Here is a 23,138-nt window from a genome sequence, read left to right on the forward strand (position 1 = left end):
GCAGCAGCAGCAGTAAGAGGGATAAATGACCAAAGGAATCAAACAAAATAATTTAAACATGCATCTGAACAGTTTCATTAGGGTATGAGTGATATACAATACGTTGTATGTGTCTAAGTTGAACAATTTGAACACATTTTGAGATATTTATAACCATAACCACAGTCAAGATAATAATACCTTTAAAATTGTTTTGTCTCTTTTTATTCCTCAATCCTGTATTTCCTGTTTGCAACTTTATTCCCAGGCAAATCTGGGTTTCCTGGTGGCTTCCTTTGTGACTAAGATGGTAAAGAATCCATCTGCAGTGTAGGAGACTTCGGTTTGATCTCTCAGTCAGGAAGATCCCTTGGAGAAGGGAATGGCAACCCATTCCTGAATTCTTGCCTAGGTTATCCCATGGACAGAAGAGCCTGGCAGGCTATAATCCATGTTATAATCCATGGGGTCACAAAGAGTTGGACATGACTGACTGACTACTACACAGATGTTGGTAATCCTCTCACTATATTAATATGCATTTTCTAAGGATGTAAATATATAGAATCGTAAATACATTGTCCATTTTTGGCTTTGCTTCTTTAACTCAGCATAATATTATGGAAGCTATCTATGTTTCTGTGTTTATCAATAGCTCATTGCTTTTCATTGCTGAGTAGTTTTCCATTATATGGATATACCATATATTTTTCTGTTTGTCCTTCTATGCTTTACTTTCTTGTTTCACTTTCTTTTGTATTAATTGAACATTTGTTTTATGATTCTCTTTTGCCTTTAGGCTGACTCATTTGTTGACTTTGTTGCATTTTTTTTAGAGATGGCTCTAAGGTTTATTCCTTGTTGTTCAGTTGCTCATTTGTATCCAACTTTTTGCGATCCCATGGACTACAGCACACCAGGCTTCCCTTTCCTTCATGTTCTCCTGGAGCTTGCTCAAACTCATTTCCATTTAGTTGGTGATGCCATCCAACCATCTCACCCTCTGTCGTTCCTTCTCCTCCTGACTTCAGTCTTTTCCAGCATCAGGGTCTTTTTCAATAAGTTGACTCTTCGTATCAGGAGAGTGAAAGTGTTAGTTGCTCAGTTGTGTCCGACTCTTGTCAAGTCCATGGACTGTAGCCCACCAGGCTCCTCTGTCCATGGGATTTTTCAGGCTAGAATACTGGAGGAGGTTGTCATTCTCTTCTCCATGGGATCTTCGTAACCCAGGAATCAGAGTGGGTTGCCATTCCCTTCTCGAGGGGATCTTCCTAACCCAGGCATTGAACCCAGGTCTCCTGCATTGCAGGAAAATTCTTTACCATCTGAGAAACCAGGGATGCCCCTTCACATCAGGTGGCCAAAGTACTGGGGCTTCAGCTTCAGCATCAGTCCTTCCAGTGAATATTCAGGGTTGATTTCCTTTAGGATTAACTGGTTTGAACTCCTTGCCGTCTAAGCTACTCTCTCTTTTTTTTTTTTAATATTTTTTTTGAATTTTATTTTATTTTTAAACTTTACATAACTGTATTAGTTTTGCCAAATATCAAAATGAATCCGCCACAGGTATACATGTGTCCCCCATCCTGAACCCTCCTCCCTCCTCCCTCCCCATTCCATCCCTCTGGGTCGTCCCAGTGCACCAGCCCCAAGCATCCAAGAGTCGTCTCCAACACCCCAGTTTGAAGGGAAATAATGACTCTGCTTTTTAATACACTGTCTAGGTTTGTCATTGCTTTTCTTCCAAGGAGCAATAATCTTCTAATTTCATGGCTGCAATCACCAACTGCAATGATTTTGGAGTCCAAGAAATAAAGTCTGTCATGTTTCCCCATTTGTTTGCCAGGAAGTTATAGGACTGGAGGCCATAGTCTTCATTTTATGAATGTTGAGTTTTAAGCGAGCTTTTTCACTCTCCTCTTTCACCTTCATCAAGAGGCTCTTTAGTCCTCTTTACTTTCTAAGGGCATTGTCATCTGCATATCTGAGGTCGTTAATATTTCTCCCTGCAGTCTTGATTCTAGCTTGTGCTTCATCCAGCCCACCCTTTAACATGATATATTATGCATATAAGTTCAATAAGCAGAGTGACAATATACAGCCTTGACATACTCCTTGCCCAATTTGGAACCAGTCCATTGTTCCATGTCCAGTTCTAACTGCTGGTTCTTGACCTGCATACAGGTTTCATAGGAGGCAGGAAAGGTGATCTGTTATTCCCATCTTTTTAAGAATTTCCACTGTTTTTTGTGATCTACACAGTCAAAGGCTTTAGAGTTGTGAATGAAGCAGAACTAGATGTTTTTCTGGATTTCTCTTACTTTTTCTGTGATCCAGCGGATGTTGGCAATTTGATCTCTGCCAGAAGAATTGGTTCTTCTGCCTTTTCTAAATCCAGCTTGTACATCTGAAAGTTATTGGTTCACATATGTTGAATCCTAGTTTGAAGGATTTTGAGCATTACTTTGCAAGCAGGTGAAATGAGTGCAATTGTGTGGTAATCTGAACATTCTTTGGCAATGACCTTCTTTGGGATTAGAATAAAAACTGACCTTTTCCAGTCCAGTGGCCACTGGTGAGTTTTCCAAATTTGCTAGCATATGGAATACAACGCTTTAATAGCATCATTTTTTAGGATTTGAAATACCTCAGCTGGAATTCCATCACCTCCACTAGCTTTGATTGTTGTGATGCTTCCTAAGGCCCACTTGACTTCACACTCCAGTATGTCTGGCTTTAGGTGAATGATCACACCATCGTGTTTATCTGAGTCATTAAAATCTTTTTTGTATAGTTCTTCTCTGTATTCTTGCCACTTCTTAATATCTTCTACTTCTCTTAAGTTCATAGCATTTCTTTCTTTTATTGTGCCTATTTTTGCATGAAATGTTCCCTTTGTATTTCTAATTTTCTCGAAGAGATCTCTAGTCTTTCCCATTCTATTGTTTTCCTCTATTTCTTTGCATTGTTCACTTAAAAAGGCTTTCTTATCTCTCTTTGCCATTCTCTGGAACTCTGCATTCAGTTAGGTGTATCATTCTTTTTCTCCTTTGCTTTTCGCTTCTCTTCTTTTCTCAGCTATTTATAAGGCTTCCTTGGAAACAACCATTGTGCCTTTTTGCATTTCTTTTTCTTGGGGATGTTTTTGAGCACTGCCTCCTGTTCAGTGTTATGAACCTCAGTCCGTAGTTCTTCAGGCACTTTGTCTATCAGATCTAGTCCCTTGAATCTATTTGTCACTTTCAGTGTATAATCATAAGGGATTTGATTTAGGTCATACCTGAATGGCCTAATGGTTTTCCATACTTTCTTCAATTTACGTCTGAATTTTGCAATAAGGAGTTCATGATCTGAGGCATAGTCAGCTCCAGGTATTGTTTATAGAGCTTCTCCAGCTTCAAAGAATATAATCAATTTGATTTCAGCATTGGCTCTCTGGTGATGCCCGTGTGTAAAGCCGTCTCTTATTTTGATGGAGGAGTGTGTTTGCTATGACGAGCATGTTCTCTTGGCAAAACTCTGTTAGCCTTTTCCTTGCTTCATTTTGTATTCCAAGGCCAAACCTGCCTGCTACTCACAGGTATCTTTTGACTTCCTACTTTTGCATTCCTGTCCCTTATGATGAATAGTACATCTTTTTTTTTTTTTTTTTTTTTTTTGGTATTAGTTCTAGAAGATCTTGTTCTAGAAGTTCTAGAAGACCATTCAACTTTATCTTCTTCTGTATTAGTGTTTGGAACAAAGACTTGGATTAGTGTGCTATTGGATGGTTTGCCTTAGAAACAAACCAGGATCATTCTGTCATTTTTGAGATTGCACCCAAGTACTGCATTTCAGACTCTTTTGTTGACTATGACCAGGGTTTATAGTATTTATATTTAACGTATCATAATCTACCTGTAAGCAAAATTATACCACTTCAAAATAGTATAAGAACCTTATATCATATTCATAATTTTCTTCTCCTGGCCTGAGTGTTATTGTTAACATACATTTTACTTCTGTATATTTTATAACCCTATAAGACATCATTTTCATCTTTAAGTAATCAATTGTTTTTTAAAGACCTCTACATAATATGGGGCTTCCCCAGTGGCTCAGTGGGTAAAGATTTATTCTTCAGTGCAGGAGACCCAGGAGACGTGAGTTTGATTCCTGGTTTGGGAAGATCACCTGGAGGAGGACATGGGTACCCACTCCATCATTCTTGCCTGAAAAAACCCACAGATGGAGCCTTGTGGGCTACACTCCAGAGGGTTTCAGAGAGCCAGTTATGACTAAATGACTAGGCACAATGGCCTATGTAATATGAAAAACGGTGTCATATTTATCCACATATTTACCATTCCTAGACCTCTTCATTTGTTTGTGTTAATCCATATTTCCATCTGGGATCATTTCGTTTATATCCGAAGTTCTGCCTTTAGTGTTGTTTTTAATATAGTTCTGCTGGTGATGAATTTTTTTAATCTTTTGTAGTCTGAAAATGTCTTTATCTTTGACTGTTACTTTCTTTGAGCAAGAATATCATTAGTAGACAGTTTTTCTCTGGGTTTTTAAAAAATGTTGATCCATTGTCTTGCTTTGTTCTGATGACAAATCAGCTTGTTTCCTTATCTTTGCTCCTTTGTTTATAATGTCCTTTTTTCTCAGTTTTTAAGACATTATCCTTTTTGTTGTTTTCAAGTAATTTACTTATGGTATGCCATGCTCTTATTCTTCTTGACATCTCTTGTACTTGGGGTTTGTTAACCCATTGGTTTTTTGATCAATGTATGCATAGTTTTCTTTCATTTTGGAAAAAATAAAGAACCATTTTATTTTTCTACTCCTCCTTTCTTTTTCAACTACATGAGTATTAGACTTTTTGAAATTTTCCTCTATTTTACTGATGTTCTATTTCCTTTTTTTTTTTCTTCCCGTGTTTCCTTCTGAGAGTTGCTGGTGTTGTTTCTTCAAGTTTGCTTATTTTTCTTCTGCAAACTGCTTTGGGTACTCTGTGTCCTCTTAGGAAGTATTCCATTTTAGCATTATGAACAGTCTGTGGTCTCAGCAGCCTTATGTATACCTTGGTGAGTGGTGTGTCTACACTGTTTGTGTTCCCTTCTCCTGTTTTGGATACATTTATTCACACACATGCTGTGCTCAGTACTCTGCCGAGTACTTTAGGGAGGAATATTAAGGAAGTATACTAGACCCTCTTGTCCCCCTTCCATTGCTGTGGTCTAGAAATTTTCTTGAGGCTGTGTAAGCACAGGTAATTGTTGGGCTCACTTTGTTTCTTGTGTCTCAGTTATCACTTTCCTTTTTTGCCTGATAACCAATAATTTAAAAACATTTGTTTCATGTTTTTCTCAGTTTTTAGTGTTTTTGGTGGACCAATAAATCTAGTCCTTGTGACTTCATCTTGGCTGGGAGTGAGAGTGCCTCATGCATATATATTTTTCAGTAACAGTTTTTTTATTATTAGAAAATTCTTCCATAATTTTTGAGGCTCTTTCATAAAAATGTCGTTTCCAAATTCTAATTGTTAATGCAATGTGTATTCATGAACAATAATTAACATTATTATACTGTGCACTTAAAAACCTTTTAAGAGAATAGAAAGAACACACATGCAGTGAACACAAAAAGTCTATTGGTGGTGATGGATATGTTTATTACCTTGATAGTGGTGATGGTACCATGGATGTATGCACATGTCCAGACATGTATTAAACACATAAATATTATATTAACTATACCTCAGTCATGCCAAAAAAAAGACAAAGAATAAATACCTATCATAGTTTCCTAGAAACTCAGTGCTAATTTAACAATTTCATCTTTGAATTTTTTCTTTAAATATATGGTTTTATATATTATTTATTGCATTAAATACTGGTATACATAGTAACATATTAAAATATTTCTTTTAATTACATATATTCTAAAATAAATCATTTAGGAATACATTTACTTATAATTATTTCATTTTTTGAAAAATAATAGTAAAATAAGACTCACTATTAATTTTCAAATGCACTGTTCCAACAAGAATTTATTAAATGCTTGCTTTATTGGACATATATTTCTTATCATAGGACATATAAAAAACAAACAAATTAGAACATATTTGCTCCAAAAATTTATCAGTGATGTTGGTGGTATGAGATTTAGATGAAGTCTTACAGTTGCCTCCCGTGAGTGAGATGTTATCTAGGGTGTTTCAGCTTTGTACAGGAATTTAATATGATGATAAATTTTCTTTTCTATTTTAAATTTCCTTTAAGAAACTCAACATTTCTTTTCATTAAACATAAGATATTATTCTAAAGGTTTTAGAAATATTTTCTCATTTAATCATAACAACTCAATGTAGTACATTCTTACATTATCTCTAGATTAGAAAACTGTGTCAAAAAAGAATTAAAAAATGACCAAGACCCTACAGCAAGTAAAATCTTATGATATATTGAAATATAGTGGTTAAGTGGTTAATACATCCTAAGTATTGCATGGTTTACTTATCCAATCCTGTTCACTGGATAAAAATGATTAAAATAATAAAATATTTCATTAACAGCAAATAAAAGTTTACATATATCTTATATCCTATTTACATTATCATAAGTAAAGACTTTGATAGACTTTTCTAAATATCATAGTATTGAAATCTGTAGTTTTACAAAGATTTATGCATCATTTTATGTATCTAATTACTTTGCCAACATGTAGCCAAATATAGATTTTAAAATATTCTATTATACAATGATAGTTTTAAAAACACATCTGTGAAGTTCGTTTAGGAATAAATGCTGGTATTCATTCTCTATAAGGCTAATAAAATTGATACACTTTTTGAACTGACTAAATGAAATGTGATAATTTAATACTCTGTCTAATGTAGGAGGTGTGTGCATGCTCAGTGGTGTCTTCCGCTTTGCCACCCCATGAACTATAGCCCACCAGGCTCCTCTTTCCTTGGAATTTTACAGGCAAGAATACTGGAGCATTTGCCATTTCCTACTCCAGAGGGAGGGAGGGGGAGCCTGCAGATACAGGGATGGCTAAAATAAATGATTAATCTGAGAGAGAGAGAGAAGAAAGGAAGGGAAAGGAAAGAAGGAAAGGTAGTGAGAAGGAGAAGAAGGGAGGAGGGAGAGAGGGGTCGAATGAGTGCGTGTGAGAGTGGGTTTGTGTATGTATGTGTTTAGTGTTGTTAGATGTATAAAGATGTACTTAAATCTTTTAAGTGTGGAAGAATATTTTTGTCACAGTGCAGCAGCTCTGACATTGGAAAAGTTTTAACCCTCATTTTTTGAAAAACTACAGCTGTTTTGCTTTGCTAATATAGCACTTACTTTCCCAGATGCAGCGATACTTAGTGTTTCAGTGATTAACCTTATCTTAGTATCGCTGCAGAGAGAGTAGCAATCTGAATCTAGAATCAAGTCATGTAGTTTAGTATTAGTGGACAGACATATCTTTTTAGTTTAAAGACTCAGTTTCCAGTGACCCAGTTTTTGGCATACTACTGTCAGGGTTCACTCTAGGTTTTCCAAATATTGTTTCTGTGCTTACTGAGCCAGGCAGCATGCTTGGTTTTGTCAGTTTATACTTGAATTCCTTTAATATGTGAATCCATGCATCCTACTCACCATTTATCACTCTATCCCTCTAGGACAGAGAAACACAAACACACAGATGCATTTTTGTTTTCTAAGTATCAAAAATATCCTGGGCTGTATTGTATTAATAGTAAAAGATAAATGCTTCCCCACTCCAGTACTCTTGCGTGGAAAATCCCATGGACAGAGGAGCCCGGTGGGCTGCAGTCCATGGGGTCGCTAAGAGTCGGACACGACTGAACGACTTCACTTTCATGCATTGGAGAAGGAAATGGCAACCCATTCCAGTGTTCTTGGCCTGAAGAATCTCAGGGACAGCAGAGCCTGGTGGCTGCCATCTGTGGGGTCACACAGAGTCGGACACGACTGAAGCGACTTAGCAGCAGCAGCATTTCTGAAACATTGTTTTAAAATAAAATTTGAATCCACTTAAAATTTCATATAAATATACACATGTGTACACACACATACATGCCATAAACTGTGTTACTTTTATATATAAAAGTTATATTTTTTAAAGAATAACACCAGCTCTGGAAACAGTATATACTCGAGAAATATTTGTTGACTTACTGACAGAATAAGTAAATGAAGAAACTACCAATGAAATCAATCAAAATAACTTTGAGATAAATAATTATATCCTATCCAGTATCATAGTTAATGTTGTCTATATTATTGTAATTGCAATGTCATTGTTTTTCTTTACTATCAAACTTCCATTTAAATAGCTCCCTTTTCCAGTAGGCTCTCCCTTTGCCTCCTTTCCTGCCCAAGCTAGGCATGTAACTGAAATCTGAAATGTAACTATACTGAAATGTAACATCATGGAACCTTTTTAGCTTATTTGGATGTAATCAGTGGCTTCTTACCTCCACAAAGTGAATTTTCATGTTTTAAGTTTATTCCTAAATAAGCCTTGTTTCATTGTTTTTATAAAATGGTATGAAAATTAGTGATAGGAAATATCTTCAGTTCACTTCAGTTCAGTTCAGTGGCTCAGTCATGTCCGACTCTTTGCGTCCCCATGAATTGCAGCACGCCAGGCCTCCCTGTCCATTACCAACTCCCAGGATTCACTCAGACTCATGTCCATCGAGTCAGTGATGCCATCCAGCCATCTCATCCTCTGTCGTCCCCTTCTCCTCCTGCCCCCAATCCCTCCCAGCATCAGAGTCTTTTCCAATGAGCCAACTCTTCGCATCAGGTGGCCAAAGTATTGGAGCTTCAGCTTCATCATCAGTGCTTCCAATGAACACCCAGGACTGATCTCCTTTAGGATGGACTGGGTAGAGTCTTCTCCAACACCAGAGTTCAAAAGCATCAATTCTTCAGCACTCAGCGGGGGGCTTCTCTGGTGGCTCAGACGGTAAAGCGTCTGCCTGCAATGGTGGAGACCCGGGTTTGAGTCCTGGGTCAGGAAGATCCCCTGGAGAAAGAAATGGCAATCCACTCCAGCACTCTTGCCTGGAAAATCCCATGGATGGAGGAGCCTGATAGGCTACAGTCCAACTTTCACTTTTCTTTCAGCTTTGTTCACAGTCCAACTCTCACATCCATACATGACCACTGGAAAAACCATAGCCTTGACTAGACGGACCTTTGTTGGCAAAGTAATGTCTCTGCATTCGAATATGCTATCTAGGTTGGTCATAACTTTCCTTCCAAGGAGTAAGCGTCTTTTAATTTCATGGCTGCAATCACCATCTGCAGTGATTTAACCTGTCTTTAATGCATTATTAGAAGGCTGATTTTTATTTTTTCCTTAGTGCTTCCTCTGACACTGTGGAGATGTTATATTTACATTTACTTTCAAATTCCTTCAGATGGTCAGATTTTGTATGTTTCCTTGATAGCCATTGGGGAAGAAGTTCTTAGAATCTGAGCTGCCAAAGAGAAATTATGAAATAGATTGGATGAGTATGCTATGGTCATACTTCCATGACATTCTTAAGTAGGGGGCTTGCCTTTGACACATTTTTAAATATATTCTGTCTTACTTTATTTTCTCCTCATAGTTTTTCATTCTGTCCCTGCAGCCATTGCCTTCCTTTTGTTCTTCTGCTGCTGCTGCTGCTACTAAGTCGCTTCAGTCGTGTCCGACTCTGTGCGACCCCATAGATGGCAGCCCACCAGGCTCCCCCTTCCCTGGGATTCTCCAGGCAAGAACACTGGAGTGGGTTGCCATTTCCTTCTCCAATGCATGAAAGTGAAAAGTGAAAGTGAAGTCGCTCAGTCGTGTCCGACTCTTAGTGACCCCATGGACTACAGGCCACCAGGCTCCTCCATCCATGGGATTTTCCAGGCAAGAGTACTGGAGTGGGGTGCCATTGCCTTTGTTCTTCAGTCACTACCAATTCACTGTTCCAAATTTGGACTCATTTTCTGTCTACTCTTTCCTAACTGAAGTTTTGCTAATAATGATCATTCTGGATGGGAGCACTCATAGGATGGCTTTGGAGGGACAGAATCCTAATCTTCAAGGTCTAAAAGGGACATTACCAAAGGCTACTCAAGATTTATGGACTCCTTTCTTGAGCTGGCTTGCTTCAGAGTGCAGCTGCTTTCCTGAGAATCATCAGAGTATCAAGAAATATTAGAAGAAGATAAATTCTAATGTGAACTGGTTGAAAAGATAAGACAGTCCATATATCTGTGGTTATTGATCAATGTTCATTTAACAGTGTGGTAATTTCAAAGGAAATGCAGTGAAGGAAAACATTACACCTTGTGTATAATTTTGGTACCAGATTAATAGACTTCACTCAAGTTTGGTGTTTGAAAACTAGATAGAATTTTAGTTATTAGGAAGTTGGGAAGTTCTGTAGGTTCTGCTAGTCTATTCTGAGCTAGAAAGGATTTAGTGTACTATGATCTGAGTGTAATTTATAATTAAAGTTGATCACCTGTTAGATGGATGGAGAAATTTCTGAATTATCAAAATGATTTTTTAAAGTCTATTTACTTCAAGTTTTTTATTATATTAATCAATCAAACATGTACTGAGCATTTACAATATCCCAGGTATTGTGTTATTTAATGAACATATGAGCACTATAAGATAGATGCTATGATTTTCCTCATTCTACATGTGATAAAACTGAGGCATATATGATTCATTAATCTCCCCTAAGTTCATATGAGAAAGCATAACCAGGTTTTTAAAATAATTGTTTAAATTTTATTTTAATTAATTTGCTTATTTGAATTGGAGACTAATTACTTTACAATATTGTAGTGGTTTTTGCCATACATTGAAATGAATCAGCCATGGGTATACATGTGTTCCCCATCCTGAACCCTGCATCCCATCCCTCAGGGTCATCCCAGTGCACCAGCCCTGAGCATCCTGTCTCATGCATCAGACTTGAACTGGTGATCTGTTTCACATATGATAATATACATGTTTCAATGCTATTCTCTCAAATCATGCCATGCTCACCTTCTCCCACAGAGTCCAAAAGACTGTTCTTTACATCTGTATCTCTTTTGCTGTCTCATATACAAGTCATCATTATCATCTTTCTAAATTTCATATATATGTGTTAGTATACTGTATTGGTGTTTTTCTTTCTGACTTACTTCACTCTGCATATAGGCTCCAGTTTCATCCACCTCATTAAAATTGATTCAAATGCATTCTTTTTAATGGCTGAGTAATACTCCATTGTGTATATGTACCACTGCTTTCTTATCCATTCATCTGCTGATGGACATCTAGGTTGCTTCCATGTCCTGCTATTATAAACAGTGCTGCGATGAACATTGGGGTACACGTGTCTCTTTCAATTCTGGTTTCCTTGGTGTGTATGCCCAGCAGTGGGATTGCTGGGTTGTATGGCGGTTCTATTTCCAGTTTTTAAAGAAATCTCCACACTATTTTCCATAGTAGCTGTACTAGATTGCATTCCTACCAACAGTGTAAGAGGGTTCCTTTTTCTCCACACCCTCTCCAGCATTTATTGTTTGTAGACTTTTTAATAGCAGCCATTCTGACTGGCATGAGATGGCACTTGATTGTGGTTTTGATTTGCATTTCTCTGATAATGAGTGATGTTGAGCATCTTTTCATGTGTTTGTTAGTCATCTGTATGTCTTCTTTGGAGAAATGTCTGTTTAGTTCTTTGGCCCATTTTTTGATTGGGTCGTTTATTTTCTGGAATTGAGCTGCAGGGGTTGCTTGTGTATTTTTGAGATTAACTCGTGGTTAGTTGTTTCGTTTGCTATTATTTTCTCCCCTTCTGAAGGCTGTCTTTTCACCCTGCTTATAGTTTCCTTCATTGTGCAAAAGCTTTTAAGTTTAATTAGGTCCCATTTGTTTATTTTTGCTTTTATTTCCAATATTCTGGGAGGTGGGTCATAGAGGATCCTGCTGTGATGTATGTCGGAGAGTGTTTTGCCTATGTTTTCCTCTAGGAGTTTTATAGTTGCTGGTCTTATGTTTAGATCGTTAATCCATTTTGAGTTTATTTTTGTGTATGGTGTTAGAAAGTGTTCTAGTTTCATTCTTTTACAAGTGGTTGACCAGTTTTCCCAGCACTACTTGTTAAAGAGATTGTCTTTTCTCCATTGTATATTCTTGCCTCCTTTGTCAAAGATAAGGTGTCCGTAGGTGTGTGGATTTATCTCTGGGCTTTCTATTTTGTTCCATTGATCTATATTTCTGTCTTTGTGCCAGTACCATACTGTCTTAATGACTGTGGCTTTGTAGTAGAGCCTGAAGTCAGGCAGGTTGATTCCTCAATTCCATTCTTCTTTGTCAAGATTGCTTTGGCTCTTCAAGGTTTTTTGTATTTCCATACAAATGGTAAAATTATTTGTTCTAGTTCTATGAAAAATACCGTTGGTATCTTGATAGGGATTGCATTGATTATAGATTGCTTTGGGTAGTATACTCATTTTCACTATATTGATTCTTCCAACCCACAAACATGGTATATTTCTCCATCTATTAGTGTCCTCTTTGATTTCTTTCACCAGTGTTTTATAGTTTTCTATATATAGGGCTTTAGTTTCTTTGGGTAGATTTATTCCCAAGTATTTTATTCTTTTTGTTGCAATGGTGAATGGAATTTTCCCCTTAATTTCTCTTTCTGTTTTCTCATTGTTAGTGTATAGGAATGCAAGGGATTTCTGTGTGTTAATTTTATATCCAGCAACTTTACTATATGCATTGATTAGCTCTAGTAATTTTCTGGTGGAGTCTTTAGGGTTTTTTTTTCTATGTAGAGGATCATGTCATCTGCAAACAGTGAGAGTTTTATTTCTTCTTTTCCAATCTGAATTCCTTCATAACCAGATTTTTTAAAAAGATGATATGGCTATCAAAATGTGTTGCTTTTATGAAAAATACATATCAGACATCTATTTTTTGATTTTAATTTTTAAGTCTCTACTGCCTTCTAAATGATCATCGATAGATTTTGCTAATATGGAAACTGCACTATTTTGTAGTTTTCTGTAAAAACTCAAACTTAATAAATGAATCAGATTTTTGGCTTTTATTGTCAAGTATATAAACCTTGCCTAGCATTACAAGTTTTTTCACTTATCTTAATTATTTTCTTAAGTGTTATTGTCTTTAGACCTTTTCTAATTTTAATTGCTGAATCCGTACATGGGCTAATTGACCAGTAGGAACAAAATATGCTAAATGAGAAATAAGTAGTACAAATTAATCAGTTCAGAGAAGGGAGATTACACTGGATGGCAGCAGGCTAGAAACATGTTAGAGAGGAAGTGAAGCTTGATTTCAATTTTGACAATAATAGGCAAGAGTGAGGTAGTCTGTTGGGATGAGTTAGTGTAGTATACAGATAAATGTAAAATATTAAAACGTTTCATGAAGTCAGTTTTAGCAGTCAGTATAAATTTTATAGATATTTTGAGTTGTATTTTCCCTTCTGTTCAGTTTTCTTAAGAGATTCGCCATCTGCAAATAATACTTTTTCTAAAAAATACATCTATTCTCTTAAGTTCTGCTAAAAAGAGGTTTAATATTATTAATTTCTTAGAGTAAAAGAAGAAGAGATGATAAGGATCTGCAGTTGAGGAAGACAGAATGGAGTTGATTGGGGAGAGTTTTTATAAGCAGCTTAGCTGAAATGTTTTTCACATATATATTTAAGGTGTGTCTATGCCTAGTCTCTCAGTCCTGTCTGACTCTTTGCCACCCCATGGACTGTAGCCCGCCAGGCTCCTCTGTCCATGGGATTCTCCAGGCAAGGATACTGGAGTGGGTTGCCATGCCCTCCTCCAGGGGATCTTCCCAACCCAGGGGTCGAACCCAGGTCTCGTGCATTGCAGGAAGATTTGGATTCTTACCATCTGAGCCACCAGGGAAGCCTATTCAAGGTGTACTCATTGTTGTTTTGATACATGTGTACACTGTAAAATAATCACTACAATCAAACCAATTAACATACTTGTCACTTCTACAGAGTTCAGTTCAGTTCAGTCACTCAGTTGTGTTCAACTCATTGCGACCCCATGGACTGCAGCATGCCAGGCTTCTCTGTCCATCACCAACTCCTGGAGCTTACTCAAACTCATGTCCATCAAGTCAGTGATACCATCCAACCATCTCATCCTTTGTCATCCCCTTCTCCTCCGCCTTTAAGTTATCATTGTTTATGTGTGTACTGAGAAGATTCAAGTTAAGATGTATACTCTGAAAATTTCAAGGATATAATACAGAATAATTAACTATCATCACCATAACATTAGACCTCTACAACTTGTTGATCTTACATTAGTGATACTTTGTACCTTATGATCAACACATCCCTATTTTCTCCTTCCCACAGCCCCTGACAACCACCATACTACTCTGCTTCTATAAATTTGACTATTTTATATTCTGTGTTGTTCAGTTGCTAAGTCATATCTGACTCTTTGCAACCCCATGGACTGTTGCATGCCAAGCTCATCTGTTCTCCATTGCCTCCTGGAGTTAGCTCAAATTTATGTCCATTAAGTCTGTGATACTATCTAATCATCCCATCCTCAGCTGCCCCCTTCTCCTTTTGTCTTTGAAATTTCCCAGCATCAGGCTCTTTTCCAATGAGTTGGTTCTTTGCATCAGTGGCAAAAGTATTGGAGCTTCAGTGTTAGCAACAGTCCTTTCAGTGAATATTCAGGGTTCATTTCCTTTAGGATTGACTGGTTTGACCTCCTTGCAGTTCAAGGGACTCACAATAGTCTTCTCTGGCACCACAATCCAGCAGCATCAATTCTTCAGCACTCAGCCTTCTTTATGGTCCAACTTTCACATCTGTATAGGACTACTGGAAAAAAACATAGGTTTGACTGCATGCGCCTTTATCTGCAAACTGATGTCTGTGCTTTTTAATATGCTGACTAGGTTTGTTATGGCTTTCTTTCCCAGGAGCAAGTGTCTTTTAATTCCATGGCCATAGCCACTATCCACAGTGATTTTTGAGCCAAAGGGGGAAAAAAAATCTGTCACTGCTTCCATTTTTCCCCTTCTGTTTGCCATGAAATGATGGGACCAGATGCCATGATCTTAGTTTCTTTAATGTTGAATTTCAAGCCATCTTTTCACTCTCTTCTTTCACCCCCATCATGAAGCTCTTTAGTTTCTTGTCACTTTCTGCCATTAGTGTGGTATCTGAGGTTATTGATATTTCTCCCAGCTTATCTGAGATTGTTGATATTTCTCCCAGCAATCTTGATTCCAGCTTGTGATTCATCCAGCCTGGCACTTTGCATGATATATTCTGCATACAAATTAAAAAAGCAGGCTGACAATATACAGCTTTCTTGTACTGCTTTTGCAAGAAGTACAGCAGTCAGTTGAACCAGTCATTTGTTCCATGACTGATTCTGTTACTTTTTGACCCACATACAGTATTCTCAAGAGACAGGTAAAGCGGCCTGGTAGTTCCATCTGTTTAAGAATTTTTCACAGTTTGTTGTGATCCACACAGTCAAAGGCTTTCGCATACTCAAGAAAGCAGAAGTAGATGTTTTTCTGGAACATCTTTGTTTTCTCCATGATTCAGCAAATGTTGGCAATTTGATCTCTGGTTCCTCTGCCTTTTCTAAACCTAGCTTGTACATCTGGTTGTTGTTGGTTCACATATTGCTGAAGCCTAGCTTGAAAGATTTTGAGCATAACCTTACTAACATGTGAAATAAGCACAGTTGTATTGTATGTACTTTTAACCGCCAAGTCCAGCTTGGACAAGCAGGACTTTCAAAAGCATGATGTGTCCGGAGGATGAGAAACAAGATGCAAGAGTTCTTTGAAAGGCAAGGATCAGGGGACCAACACCACTCCAAGGTGAAGGTGCTGAAACTGAATCCAGGCCAGCTTTATAATACTCTCAGCTGTGAAGGAAGGAATGTGCAGGGATTTAAGCTATAATTCATGTGGCCTTCAAGGCAAAAGAACAAAGTGATCATTAACCATTGAGTAACTAAGAAACAGTAATCAATATCAAATCAGTAACTAAGACTAATATTCTTATGTATAGATTTTCCTCCAGATACATATAACATGTGACTCTGAGATGCCAGTTGGGAACAAGTCTGGTGTCGGTTTTCTGACCGCAGGATCATATCTGGTTTTCAAGATTATGAACTCTGGATTTGTTCCAAGAGTCTCATGCCTTATAGCATCCAGTTTATCAATAATTATAAATTCCTTTTGCAACCCTTGTCAGGGCCTGCTTTTCTTTTATTCTTCCTGTCTCATACATTAACATTGTTTGTCATTGCCCTTCTTTGGAATTGGAATGGAAACAGCTTTTCCAGTTGTGTGGCCACTGCTGAGTTTTTCAAATCTGATGATATTTTGAGTGCAGCTCTTTAGCAGCAGCATCTTTTATGATTTTCAATCACTCAGCTGGAATTCCATCACCTGCATTAGCTTTGTTCATAGTAATGCTTCCTAAGACCACTTAACTTCATGTTCCAGGATGTCTGGCTCTAGATGAATGACTATACCATCATGGTTATCTCAATTATTTTATATTCTACATATAAGTAAAATTGTGCAGGATTTCTGTTTCTTTGTCTTGCTTATTTTGCTCAACATAATATCCTCCAGCTTCACCCATGCTGTCACTATGTATATCTTTATCCATTTATCTATGGAAGGACCTTACATTGTTTACATGTCTTGACTATTATAAATAATACTGTAGTAAGCTTTGGAGTGCAGCTGTCTAATTTTGCAATACTGATTTCAGACCCTTTGGCTGTATATACAGAAATGGGCTGATAAATCATAGAGTGGTTCTACTTTTATTTATTTTTGTTCTCTTCATTTTTTTCCTGCTTTTTATTTTGTTCTCTTTTTTTTTCCATAATGGGCACCCTAATAGGTGAAGAAACATCTCCTTATGATTTTGATTTCTCTGAAGATTATATCTCTATGAAAATCCTGATGGCATTGTGTACAGAAATAGAAATATATAATCCTAAAATCTGTATGGAAATAGAAAGGAATCCAAATCATCAAAATAATCTTTAGAAAGAAGAATAAAACTGATGTTTTCATGAAACCTGATTTTAAAACATATTACAAAACTACAGTAAAAAAAAAAATGGTACTGACATAAAGACAGACATTTAGAGCATTGGAACAGAATGTAGAGCCCAGAAATAACTCTTATGTATTCAGTCAATTTGATCTTTGACAAAGGTACTAAGAATACACAGTGGAGGAAGGATTATCTTTTTAATTATGTTTGGGAAATTGGATATCTGCATGTAAAAGAATGAAGTTTCAGTTGTCTTACATGATATACAAAAGTCAACTCAAGATTAATTTAAGACTAAAAGCTAAGACCTGAAACTGAAAGACTCCTATATAAGGAAAACCTTCATGAAATTGTTTTTGGCAATGATTTTTTGGATATAACCCCAAAAGCACAGGCAATGAAAACAAAAATAGACACCTGGGAGTACATCAAACTAAAAGTTTTCTGAAGATCTGGTCACTATCTAAAATATATAAGGAACTCCTATGACTCAGTAGCAAAGAAGTAAATAATGCAAGTAAAAACAGGGAAAGCACTTAGCAAACATTTCTCTAAAGAAAGTTTAAGTTGGCCACCAGGTACATATAAAGATGCTTAACATCTGTAATAGACTTTTAATGTTGTGTGTTGTTGTAAGGATACAGCTCAGAGAAATGGATACAAAGCATAATTAAATCATAAAACTATTATTGCTTCCTTTTGCTAGATTGTTTTGCTTTCGTTTCATGTAAACTATCAAATTTATTGACCTGTATTGTTTATAGTCTTTCATTCTCATCCTTTTAATGTCTTTGGTATCTGTAGTTATATGTTATCTTTTATTATTGATATTGGTTATAGTGTAGCTTCTCATTTTTAATACTCCATCTGGTTAGAGGTATGTCATCTTTATTAATCTTACCAAGTTATACTTTTAATTTCATTGCCTTTTCTTATTGTTTTCTGTTTATTTTTTTCTCATTTTGTTATTTCCTTCTTTCAAACAGGTTTAATTTGAATTTAATTTGCTCACTTTTTCTGTTTTCTTAAGGTGGAAACAGGTCTTGATTAATTCTTATCTTTGAATCTAAGCATTTATTATGTTACATTTTATAGTTGCCTTATTTTTACATTTTCATGGTCTTCATTCTTTATGAAAGTGACTCAAATTTCCATTTTTATCATACTTCTTGTGCTGAAAAATTTCCTTAGCATTATTGGAAAAGGTTTTCTAGCATTTTAATCTTTCAATTTTTGTCTGAATATGTTTTCAATCCCCTTTTATTTTTAGAAGATGTTTTTACTCTGCATTAAAGCACTGAATTAAATTGATTTTCTTTCAGTGCTTTCAACATATCCAAGATAGCACTGCACTGTCTTTATGCTCCTAATAAGTGTGCTCTGTAATCCTGCCTTTCGTTCTTCCAAATGGTATATTCCACCCCACCTCCACCTCCCTCAGCCAACTTGTTTTCAGCATTCCTCTTTTTCTTTGATTTTCAACACTTTGTTAGTGTGGCCTCTAGATATTTGTGTGTTTTTAAAATTTTTTGTTTGTTCATTTTTCTCTTGTTACATTGTGATGTCTGGTATTCTTAGACTGGTGTTTTTTGTTTCTTTGATTCCTGGCTATCATTAACTGTGTTAAATTCTGGTCATTATCTGTTTATATGTTTCTTTTGCCTATTTGCTTTTCTCCTTTTGAGACCCCAGTTTCATATACACTAGACAGACCATTTGACATTGTCTCATAGCTTATGAATGCTCCATTCAGCTTTTATTTATTCCTTTTTCCCTTTCAGTTTATAAAACTTCTTTTGACCTGTCTTCAGGTTCACTGCCTCAGCTGCATCTAGTCTGTTGATGAATCCATTGATGTAATTTTTGTCTCTGATATTTATATATAGTTATTGCCTGATTTCTACACTTTTAATAATGTTTAAACTTTATTTTACTCTGCTGCTGCTGCTAAGTCGCATCAGTCATGTCTGACTGTGCGACCCCACAGACGGCAGCCCAACAGGCTCCTCTGTCCCTGGGATTCTCCAGGCAAGAATACGGGAGTGGGTTACCATTTCCTTTTCCATTGCATGAAAGTGAAAAGTGAAAGCAAAGTCGCTCAGTTGTGTCCGACTCTTAGCGACCCCATGGACTGTAGCCTACCAGGCTCCTGTGTCCATGGGATTTTCCAGGCAAGAGTACTAAAATGGGGTGCCATTAAAAGTTGCAAGAGAATACATGTCCCAATCACCAATAGGAAAAAGCTGAACAATTTACAAAATCAAAAGTTTTGTTTAGCCCATCAAAGAGCAGAAGTCACAAGGCAAACAAGTAAACCTATTCCCTAGCATGTCAATTTGAAGTTACTCAGATACCCTGTCACAAGGGAACTTAGTATTCACTCACAGCTATCTTCACTGGGTGCTTTTGAGGACTATTGGTGGTATGAGAGAACACTAGAGAGATACTTCAGTGGTATTGGAAGGTATGAAGTAATTGACTGCTTCTGACAGAGTGTTGTGAAGTTCCGGCCACTTCTAGACTCTCATATGAAACTTCTAAAGTCACTGGGATATGGGAAACAAATTCACCTCTAGGAATAAGGCAAAACTCCATTGTTTCTGAAGTCAAAATATATGCAAATCCATTCTGACTCTGGGGAAAGGATAGGAAATCCTGTTGCTTCCTGGGACCCAGTCAAAGACCCATTCATGCTGGGGAAAGGTAGAAGAAAATTCCCGCTGAATTACTCCTTGAATGAGTATTGAGGAATCATGTCAGGCTCATGCATTTGTACTGAAAGCAAAAGGCCTTTCCTTTTGGGGAAAGGACTACAAATTATCTTTCAATGAAGACTAATCACAGATAAAGGCAAAGTTTTTGGCTCCTATGGGGAACAAGGATAAATTTAAATGCTAAGAATCTCCAACCAAGAAGACTCAGGAACACAGAAATTGTCTTAAAATTGTTACTAAACCAGGGCAGCAGAAAAACCAGCCAGTTTACACCACGAGTTCACCTATAGTATCTTTCTCATAGTACTGTTGTGATGATTGTATTAGCCATTAGATATAAAGCATAGTAACCTGGGTTCAATCCCTGGGTTGGGAAGATCCCCTGGAGAAGGGAATGGCAATCCACTCTAGTATTCTTGCCTGGAGAATTCCATGGAGAGAGAAACCTGATGGTCTATAGTCAACGGAGTACCAAAGAGTCAGACATGACTGAGTGACTTTTTCAGTTTCTTTTTTTTTTAAATATAAATTTATTTATTTTAATTGGAGTCTAATTACTTTACAATATTGTATTGGTTTTGCCATATATCAACATGAATCTGCCACGGGTGTACACGTGTACCCCATCCTGAACCCCCCCTCCCACCTCCCTCCCGTACCATCCCTCTGGGTCATCCCAGTGCACCAGCCCCAAGCATCCTGTATCATGCATCGAACCTGGACTGGTGATTTGTTTCATATATGATATTCTACATGTTTCAATGCCATTCTCCCAAATCATCCCACCCTCTCCCTCTCCCACAGAGTCCAGAAGACTGTTCTATACATCTGTGTCTCTTTTGCTGTCTGGCATACAGGGTTATCATTACCATCTTTCTAAATTTCATTTATATGCGTTAGTATACTGTATTGGTGTTTTTCTTTCTGGCTTACTTAGTGCTTGGGTGAGTAAGGTCTCAGAAAATGTTACTACCAATAAAAGTATTCCAAATGGATAAATTAAATATGGAGTAAATATGGTTAATTTTACTATTCCTATTACTACAAGTAATAATAATAAAAATGGGGATTTAGGAGGTTTTGATTGTACTCTAATGTCAGTAACTGCATGTGTGCTCAGTCATATCTGATTCTTTGTGACCTCGTGGACTGTAGCCCAACAGGTTCCTCTCTCCATGGCATTTTTCAGGCAAGAATACTGGAGTGGATTGACTTTAAAAAACACTTTAACTTAAAATTAAAAAAAAAATATATATATATATTTGTATTTAGCTTTTGGGCTTCCCTGGTGACACAGGCAGTGAAGAATCTGCCTGCAATGCAGGAGACTCAGATTCGGTCCCTGGGTCAGGAAGATCCTGTGGAGAAGGAAATGGCAACCCATTCTAGTATTCTTGCCTGGATAGCTCCATGGACAGAGGAGCCTGGTGGGCTACAGTCCATGGGGTTGCAAAGAGTTGGACATGCCTGAAGCTACTAACACTTTTGGTGCATAGAATATATATTTTATTTAATTCTTTAAAAAAATATTTGCTTCCTTTTTACAACAAGTCTTCTGGATATAGAAAGAATAATGGAAATGAGTTATTTTAATGAAAATCACTTAAAAACTGACCAAAGATTTTAAAAGGATCTTGAAGTTTAAGTCTTTGTTTTTGAGATAATAGTTCCAGAGTAGACTTTTCCCATTTTTTCACTTGATCCTTTCACAGTTGGCATTATGGATATAAGGAAAAGGCTTGTATGACATTGAACCATTAGGAAAAAGGAAGAACTCTTACATTGTTCCTCAGGCTAGTCCTAGGGTATGTACAAATTTAAACAAATCTGGACTTAGTAAGGAGAAACTTAATTGAAAGGGTTATTGCACTTAAGGAGATGAGGACTGTTGTATTGTTGCAGGGATGCTCTTGTAATAGGGGTAGGGGACTATTGCACTGTGGAAAATCTACAAGTAGGTCTGCAGGTGTATCAAATGGCATCAGAAAAGAGCTTTTCTTTGGCAAGGAGGAGTATATAGGCTAGAAATAACTGGATGTGGAGAAATGGGATGAGTGGTAGTGTGATAGGACAGTTGATCAGTGAGTATTTTTCCCTGAGGTTAGCCAGTTCTCAAGAGAGACTATGAAGAAGGAGTTTTTCAATATTGCAGTGTTGGGTAAATATCCAGGAACCTAGGGAAGGAAACATACCTGACTAAAGTCTGGTCAAGTTAGTGGGCATTTTGTCCAGATTGTTCAGTGGGGATGAACAGTTTACCTAATAATTTAGGAAGTAAAGAATAAGAATTTCGAGCGTCTTTGTCTGCCCTTGTCATGGGTACATAGAGGTTCTCCGATGAATCTTATATGGGCTCCCCCTATGGCACTAGTGGTAAAGAATCTGCCTGCCAATGAAGGAGATGCGGGAGACGCAGATTTGCTCCCTGAGTTGGGAAGATCCCTTCGAGTAGGAAATGACACCTCACTCCAGTATTCTTGCCTGGAAAATTTCATGGTCAGAGGAGCCTGGTGGGCTACAGTCCAGTCCATGGCGCCACAAAATGTTGGATCCAACTGAGCTACTGAACACACAGCAACACATGAATCTTATCTAAGCCTTTCAAGGAAAAGTTTTCTTTGTAGTTAGCCATTTCTGGGAAAAAGATTGTGGAAGATAAGTGCCTCAGCCACAGAGAATTATAAATCAGATTGGCCAATCATTGCCTCAACTAACATACAACCAAGGAACTGAAGGGTGCAAACCAGAAGAACTGGCGGCCTGACCTTTCTTATTATGCTCTACCAATACATCATGAACAAAAATGCTGGTGCTAGTTTACCCTGTGCCATAATTTTTCCCACAATATGAGTTTTGGAATGGTGAATATCTTCCTTTTGTTTTTCATTATGTTTTTTTTCCTCCACTTTTCTTGAGATATAGTTGGCATATAACATTATACTTGTTTAAAGTATACAGTATAATTATTTGATATATGTTGCATATATTGTGGAATGATTATCACAAGTAGTTTATTTAAATCACAGTTATTCATTAAAATATTTTTTCTCTGCATATTAATACTTCAAAACATGTCATAAACATATTATTAGATCCATCAAAAGCATATTCAGACACTTACTAGTTAGTCAAAATTTCAATTTCATGAAAGTCTTTCTCAAAATTGTTGGTTTATTTTGATTGGCATAGATGAGTATATCCATGAATAACAGTAGAAACAAAACTATGCTATTGGAGGAATGGAACTATGTTTTTAATTAAACACTGATGAAATAAAGCATTTAATTTATTCATCATTGAAAGTAAATAAAAGATGAATGTCCTAA

This window comes from Bubalus kerabau, chromosome 7 (assembly GCF_029407905.1).
Source record: "Bubalus kerabau isolate K-KA32 ecotype Philippines breed swamp buffalo chromosome 7, PCC_UOA_SB_1v2, whole genome shotgun sequence".
NCBI classification, from domain to species: Eukaryota; Metazoa; Chordata; class Mammalia; order Artiodactyla; family Bovidae; genus Bubalus; species Bubalus kerabau.